Genomic DNA, 9,138 nt, shown 5'->3' on the forward strand with positions numbered 1-9,138 from the left:
AAAATGACTTTTATATTGTTTTATGTTCCCTACATTACTTTTTTACACGGCCATAATTCGCAATCAAGCCGTTATCATTTCCGAGACAACAGGCATTAACAATCCGCCATGCCGCTAAGGCACATAGTCATATGGTAAGCCTATATGTGAGTTTCTAATTAGTTTAGAAGCTTTAGTAACCAGTAGATCCTACATCTTTGTAAAAAAGTTTTGGTGATCCGTGTTTAGTCTATGCTGTAAAGAATATGGTTGAAATATCCGGCTTGAACCGCTGTTATAAAATTGGTGCATGGTCTTATAAATGGTGTATTGTTTCCTCTGCTGTTTAGTTTGCTCATAGTCAAGAAGAAAAACAATATATTTAAGAATATTTTCACGCCGATTCTTTGGTTTGGTCTTAAAATCTAACTTAGCTTTTCAAAATATAGTCTTCATGATAATATCTTTTCCAGGATCCATTGGTTTTCCTTTAGAATACCAAAATACTGCAGCTATCAATTTTTTATTGTTTATGTTATGCCTTTTGATGAGCAGCTAATCCCCTAACCAGGCTTCCAGAACCAATCTCTCATGAGATTATTTACAAAATAATTACAATAAATTTCAAATAATGCTGGCAAGGAACTACAATTAAATCAATGAATCTATTTGTCTCATTCTCTCTCTCTCGTTCTCTCTATGAGTGTGTTTTATTGTAAAACAAACTTAATACTTAATACTATCATTCAGATGTATCTGATGCTTACTTTTAGATATGATCTTAGCAATTATGAATAAGACTAATTTTATATATAAATATCTATGCCTTCAGCTAACCATGCCTTGATGACTATGCTTGTGATTTTGTTTTTATTTGAATCTTGTTTTCAACTAAAGATGATTTTTAATAAATAAAATTTCAGTTCTGTAATTCACTTTCAGTTTTAGGATCGTAATAAATTTGTACGTATTCTAAAGTTATCAGTGTTTTCTGATTAAATATCCTAACATTATAACTACTATTCCAACAGTTATTATCATTTCTGTTATATAATTCTTGGTTTTATAGAGTGAGATCAGAACAAACCAGAAGTTGAATTAATAAAGTAATTTTTTGATAAGGATATTTGTTTAAATTTTTTTTAATGTTTCTACACTTTTTACTCCATTCATTGTATCTTTATTATTTATTTTCGTTTTAATCCGTTTAGAATATAAAATGTCACCTGAACCAAATTTAGGTAAAAGTATCTACAACTTACGAATATCTTAATGATATTTTTTGTTCGAAATATTATTGTGTGACAACATTAACATTCACACCGTTATCGTTTTAATAATTTGGTTTCTGACTGTCAACAGAATGAATCATTTGATGTGGATCCATAAAATTCTCTTGCTAAAGTTTTTGAGGTAATAAAATGGTCAAATAATCATCAAAGTTTTATTTATTGAGACAAATCGAAGTATCCTGATCTATATAGAAAAATAAACCCGCCTTGTAACGATCCCAGTCGACACACCCACCCCTCCGTTTCTAGCTCAAATTGGATTTACTGGAGGCCATCTCTTTGACACTCTAAACCTGATAACACATCAGTTTCGCTTCTGTCAGAGTGGCACCTATGCAAATGCCTCGGCAGACATTTCCAATATTGTATATACACAATTATTATCGCCATCTTATGGGTTCTTCCAACCATGACTATATACCATTACTTACAACCGTCAACTATCAAATTAACCGATTTGCGGAAATACGATTCCTACGCCTTTTTATAACACCGAAGGTTTCAAACAAAAATTCCTCTGTATTTAACTTTAACTAGACCAGTCACTCAGATCATTAGCAAACTAGTCATTAAACATTAAAAATACTACTCTGATTTCAACAAAACTAGTGTTGATACCAACAACGGCAATTTTTTCCTACAATTCAATTTACTCAAAGTCCTCTTGATTTACTTAAATAACAAAAAAACAAATTCACATATTTAATAAGCTTCAAATGAAAAAATATTCTATCTATCTCTGCTCGGTTTGAGCTCAGGAGTAAAGTCAATGCCTATACCCTCCCACACCATAGCTCCATTCAGAGATTCCCACATATCCATTCACATCCTTACAGCGATTATCTCGAGGTTCGTTGACAAAACGCCTATCTTTGCAAAATAATTAACCAAGCGAGCCTCTAGCCACTCATTTTGCTATTCTATCTACACATCCATAACAGCATCAGATCCCTCAGCCATCCTCCTCAGGGCTAAAAATATCAGGAATCCAGTAACTACCTTCCGTTCCCTTCTGGGAACTTTTTCCAAGGTACTTGCAGATTCAAACCAGAATTAATAGTCGCAAAATTGAGCCTACTGACTTTGCTTCGTTCAGCTTCGTACTGCGGGCAGATATATGAAACATGGACACATCATCAATGGTCCTACACTTCAGATACAGCCTGAATTAATCAAACCAAATATGGCCAACCTATGTCGAAAAGCCTATGTTCAGAAAGAGACTGTGTAATGTGCCGATTGGGGAAAATCTCCCTAAAAACATGCATACTTCTCACATCAATAAAATACCGTGCGTGTAACAGCCATCTGACGATTCAGTCCACCTGATCTGCTATAAATGAAAATCTTAGTCAATATTGTTTTATGCGCCCGGAGATAAGCTGGCCTACCTTCTTGGCATCATAACGTAATTTGCGCTCAGTAGCAAGGATATGAATGAGCGTAATACCAGAAACAGCAAGGACCGCTTCTCGCGAGATAGTCCTATAGGCACCAGTCACAGATAATAAAAGACGCTGTGCTTTCAACAAAATATTCCTATAAAATGTGTACCTCATTCGATGAGCCTAAACAGGTGCAGCATATCAGCATTATAGCTTTGCATACACATTTATATAGAAAATGCATGTTTCTGAAATTTAGCTTCCAACCTGGGTAAACTGGTCTCCGAACACCGAAGAAAGCTTTTCAAGCCTTTCTCGTAGATTGTTGAAGTTGCTCCTTGCATCCAAGATTCTCATCAAGGATAACACCTAGATACTTCTGCAGCGGTATTTAGCTAATTCGATGACCAGCCATTGATAGAAGAGGTCGTTGGGTAACAGCTTGTCTGCCCTTGAGCTACATCATGATTGCTTTCTCTGTGCGTACACACCATTTCTGTTGCAAACTCCTCAACTGGAGAATCTTGCAATCCTGGGTTTTCATGAATTTGATTTCATACCTCAAATCGTCTTTAATCAGCAAAAGCCATCATCCACATAATTGATGATGCAGCATCCACTGAGCAAATTCGACTACATCAAAGAATCAACAAAGCAGAGCTGGAATCCTAAAACACTACACTTCGGACAACCGTTAGATGGCGACTTTATTATTTGTGAAATGCCGTCTCGAAGAAAGACGTCCTGATTGCTGAAATTACTGCGGTAAAATATTCAGCTCATTCTACGTACCGATTACACTTCTGCAGCTAAAATATGGTAAAGGGCCACCACAGATAATTCAGAATTCCTGATATGTCTAAAAGGTACATAAACAATATTCAGATTCACTAAAGGAAACATTTCTCATAACCTTAAACACAGCTTCATCCGTCCCCCTTCCTTTCTTTTTCCTGTTTGGTTTCCAGTAATTACCGTTCAGGTATTACTTCATTGGATGATATGTATGAGTGTAAATGAAGTGTAGCCTTGTACAGTCTCAGCTCGACCATTCCTGAGATGTGTGGTTAATTGAAACCCAACCACTAATGAACACCGGTATCCATGATCTAGTATTCAAATCTGTGTAACTGACTTTACTAGGACTTGAACGTTGGAACTCTCGACTTCCAAATCAGCTGATTTGGGGAGACACGTTCACCACTAGACCAATCTGGTTGGTTTTCAGTCGTGCCCCTACCTGAGTGAAAACCATACTTATCATCCATCAACAACTTTCTAGAGTTCAAGATATCACTTATACGAAGATACAGCGGAATATTGTCAAAAACATTTAACATTCACATATTTAAGTTTTACCTAGTAAGATTTATCTAATTGATTGTTAGTGTTTTAGAACTCCTGGCAACTTAACGTTCATATAACACATTATTAAATCTAAAACTCGTTCTTCCGTAGTGTTCCGTTCCACGTCGAGCGCTGTCCGGTGCCACGTCCGGTGCTGTGATCTAGCGGGTGCTAGCGCTAACCGGAAGGTGAGGCTGGTACTAGTATTCTACGTCAGAATACCGCGAGGACGGTTATGATGGTCTAGGTGACCTTCGTTCTACGTCAGAGTCCCACCCAGTGCGGTCGCATTATTCATTTCGTCCGGATGGACAATTAATGTTAGTATTCTATGTCAGGATCCCGCACAGTGCGGTCGTGTTTTCATTTCAGTCCAAGGGGACTTATTGTTTCTTGATAATTTTCAAATTCAATTATGACTAAAGTGTCATACATTCTTATGTTTAATATAACTATTGTAATTCAATTAAAATGTCAAGGGTGACAAGAAATTAAATATAACGATTCAAGAAAAATATAGCGTTGCTTCATTTCATCATGTACCATCTCATCAAAAAAATACAGTCCAAACTAGCTCTAAATTTTACCACGTAGTTTAACTTATGTTACGAACAAAAGATTAAATTTCATAAGAAAAATTTCTTATTTGATACTCAAATTTATGTGAGATAGCACATTCGAACTTCTTTTCTTTTCCTAGTCTCTGGATAACGATTACAGATTTTGAATTATATTACTATTTTAAAAGTTTTGTCTCGGCTTAAACTTGTAGCTATAAGCAACGTATAACTGATTCATAAACGTCCGAGAAAAACTAATAAAGATATGCTGATGAAAATTTGTCTACATGTTCTTCTTACGGTGTAAGTGCACACCACTAAGAAAGGAGTCTTTGAGAACGTGAGTTTAAATGGTTACGATGGAGTAACAATGAAATTTACAATTTGTTTTGTTATTTCTCGGTAAAAAGTGAAAATATCAACTTGATTTTAGATGGATGTATCTTCATGTAAATATTTAAAAACCCGTTTCTATATTTTTTGAAATTCAACCTTGAAAGGGATGAAGGAAGGTAAAAGAAGTTTGAACATTGCAAATTTCCGATTATACCAACGAGATATTCACAAGACTGGTGCTTGCAAATACTCTTCAAGTCAGTATCTAAAAACCATTTTCGGATTTTATTTTTAAATTTCGAAACTTTAACAAGTGTAACGATTTACGGCCCGGATGTTCAACCAAAACATTCCCTGTTACTCTACGTGCAAGCGACTGGCTGCACCTAACTCCGGTTTCCTTACTAAAAACATAAAATTAAAATAGTTTAATGATTTAAAAAATAAAATAAAAAATAAAAACAAATAAAAATATGCCAAAACTTTCATTAAATGCCGTGACGGCGATTTAATGAAAATGTAAAAACAATATTCTTGATTAAATAATTTTAATTTATTAACAAATAAGTTAATATTAAAAAAAATATAGAAGATGAAGCCGCATTGATATCGTAGGCAAAGCCGCGACGGGAGAATGCTAGTAATTTTATAAATTCATTGTAATATTATTAAGGTACTCAATGCTCAAATTTTTCGACGAAGTATTTCAAATTTAAAATAATTTTACTATCTTTACCTTAATTAAAATAAAAAGTAGAAGGAAATTCTGGAATCTTGTTTACTTCGTTTTTCCTCTTATTCCTTTATACTTTTAAGTGGATCCCTAGAGAGCAGCTGACTTTGAACTACAATAATTAAAATAACTACAAATAAATGTTTAATGATAGCAAATCTAACGTCTTTCTCTTCATTAAACATCACTTTATAAAATTTTCTTTCTCTATATTCAAAGTAATAGCTAGTAATGTAATTAAATTTACTTTTTTTTGTTTAAAATTATTTAAGAATGATGTAATTTTTAATACTAATGATGAATGCTGCTTTCAGTTTTCTTAAAAAAAATAACCACTATTATTGATAACGAAATATACATTAATATTAAAAAAAAATCGAGATGAATTAATATTTTTGTAAAAGAAAGAAAAATTAACTTTTAGCAATTTTAATGAAATTTTTGATAATATTTTATAAATATCTACTAGTTGCGGCTTTTGACCTCAATATTGACTGTTTGTGGCGAAAATAGTATCTCTACTGTTGAATAGGATATTCAAACAGATAGCTGCGCTGATGTACCTGATGAAAAAATAACAATCAATATTATTTTTCTTCATTTTTATTGTAAAAGCTTTCTGAACTCCACGCATACACTTAAACCTAATTTCAAATTATAAAAAAAAAACATAAGTTGTAAAATATACGGAATATATAAAAACTAGATCTGAGATTTATTTGTAATAATTAATATTTGGTGAAATGGGGAAACTAATATGTAATATTCCTTTAATTCTTCTTCGTGATTTTCTTGATTGGTTAATTCAAATGCATTAGTCTAGAATTATTCCACTATTACTTTGAAATATCGTTTTATTTTCTGACGCAACATCATTATTTAATTCATTAAAATTTAATTACAAATAAAAATAAATATGTTTTATATTAATCTATTAATAATCTACCAGGTTGGTGGTGATATAATTGTCGTAGCAAAATAAGATGTCGAATATTCACGTTCAAATCCTGACAAAGATTTGACTCACTTATTCGAATTTGAATATTAGATCGTAGATACCGGTCTTCTTTGGTGATTATTTTTCCACGAGAGGAGGGAAAACCTGCTGTCAGACGCCCAGCAGCCATTACTGGTGAAAGTTTGAGGTTTCCCGCCAAACACTTACTAAGCGGGGACTCCCCGAAAAATAAAATCATCCCCGAAAACAAAATTTTCCGGAACCCGCTATGAAGGCATAATCCGGGACATACTACTGTCAACGTAGAACACAGTAATGGGCCTGCAGAAGAGTTATGTAAACGCAGACTTCTTAAGGAGTCCCACATGCCTCATCACCGAATGAACGACCACCCGAAAATGCCGGCTGGATCCATCTACGACTGGTATACCAATCTATGCCCCCGAAGTTTGCAACGGATAATTTTGCCCACAAGGCAGGATATGACGTTCCATCACCCCTTATCCCAAACTTGTTCTCAAGGATGCTATGGGACATCCTTGTTCTCAGGCGTCAAGGGGCCAAAGTGAGCGTATTCACTCCGAATGTCCTCTCATCCATTGCAATAGAACACCACATGCTCTGCGGCATCCAGCTCCCCGCAATATGGGCACAAGCTGTCGTCCACTATTCTACAGCGAAACAATTACTACCGCAAGCAGCCACGGCTCGTTAAAAAATTGCGTGGGTTCGTAGTTGAGCATGCCAAACCTCCTGGTGATAAAAGGGCCCAGTTCCTGAATCAATTGTTGGGTCCAATTGCCCGTCGTGGCGGTGATCCATCGTGCCAGCCATCTCTCCAATAGGAAATCATATACAGCCTTCCTGTCTGTTCCTGCGTATATATCACATCTCATCTACACTAGCAAAACAAAAGGTGGCGTCCCAGTGAAAAGGAAGGCTGCTTCAGCGGAGATCGTCCTGTACGCAGCGCAGATCCTTTACGCCATCCGCCTCTGCACACTCGTTTTCTTGCTGCATCTAAGGCCTTGCACCATACTGACACTCCATTTAATAGGATAGAGGTTACGCTTTAAGGATCTGGGACCCGCGAAATTCCCTAGTAGTCTGCTTAGACTCCGAATAGTCCTCTCAGCCCGCTGCGTAACCCGGCGTACATCCGCGGATAAAGAGCACCGACAGTCTAGCCAGATGTCCAGGCATTTTGTTTCAACTTCCTGGACGATAAAATGTCCCTTAAACGTAAAGCGGATCTTGCGAGACGCTTTCTTCCAGCCAATATCACCGCCTTGGCCTTTTGAGTGGCCAGGCACAGATCCTCCTTAGAGAGCCAGGGTCAACCAAGACGATCGATCGGTTAGCACTTAGCACGACTTCCGCCTCCGTCTTTGCAGCGACAAGCGCCAAGTCATCAGCGAAGGTGCCGTACGAAACCCCTGTAGGAAACTGTAATCTTAGTCCCCCATTGTACACAAGGTTCCACAGGAAACAAAAGAACCCAGTGCAACACCACACACCAAACATGGAAGAGCCATCTGCAACCATCCAGCTCATAGACGATCTTACACTCATACAGATACTTTTATATGATCCAGATCCTCCTGAGGTATTTCGCGATACTCCTTTCGTCGAGTGCTCTAAAAATAGATGTTCAACTCACAGTGTTAAATGTGGTTTTAACATAAAGCAGTACCTTAACAGGGACAATCCTGGAACGTCAAGTACCGTTAACTTAACTTTCTCCTAACGCATTACGTAGTCGACTGCGTTAATCGAAGAGCGACGCGGTCCAAACCCAAAATGTCGTTCACTCAAGCCACCGCCAGCATCCAGCTCGTATGAGTAGCCTTTCGAATAACTTTAGCAAGTTATTCGAAGTTGTGTTTTACAGACACAGCAGGCGGTACGCAGAAGCATCTCCAGCCCTTGGGAACAGAGTAGAATCTTCAATTTGACTAGTGGTGGGAGCGTGGAGATGACGTCCAAAACGCCCCATCCCTATTTAAGAAGCTGTTACCCCACACATCTCGGTCGATCTCTTTCAAGAGCGACCTGCTAGTGTGCCTCTCTCCTCTTTGATGGAAAATTTAAAATCACGAAGGCATGACAGATACTCCCCATGTGCGAACCCCATGAGCATGTTAATTGACTAAGTTCACACGCCTACCAGCTCTTTTTAAGGCCCGCAGTACCAAACACCTCGGTCGGAGAAGATTTAGCTGAGGCGACCACCAGTACGTGCGCCGCCGTGTTGCGTCAAAAGAGAACATGACATATACCCTTTAGCACTCTTGTGTAACAACATCCGTGGAGCCAACGGAGTCGATACCTGGCCGCTACCGAGCCTTCAACCCTAGCACAACCGGCCTTGGAGGCTCTTTTCAGTTGTCGTTGGTTCCTAACCGTGTCAGCTAACTGAATCATGATAAGTAGGTGTTGCTTAAATTTCATTATTCAGGATCTGCCACGAGACAACAGAATCTACGTAGGGAGTACTCACAAAGACAAGTCGCGATAAAAGATGTCGAGTCTTCCCTGCAGAAGGTTG

This window comes from Lycorma delicatula, chromosome 1 (assembly GCF_047948215.1).
Source record: "Lycorma delicatula isolate Av1 chromosome 1, ASM4794821v1, whole genome shotgun sequence".
Classification (NCBI taxonomy): Eukaryota; Metazoa; Arthropoda; class Insecta; order Hemiptera; family Fulgoridae; genus Lycorma; species Lycorma delicatula.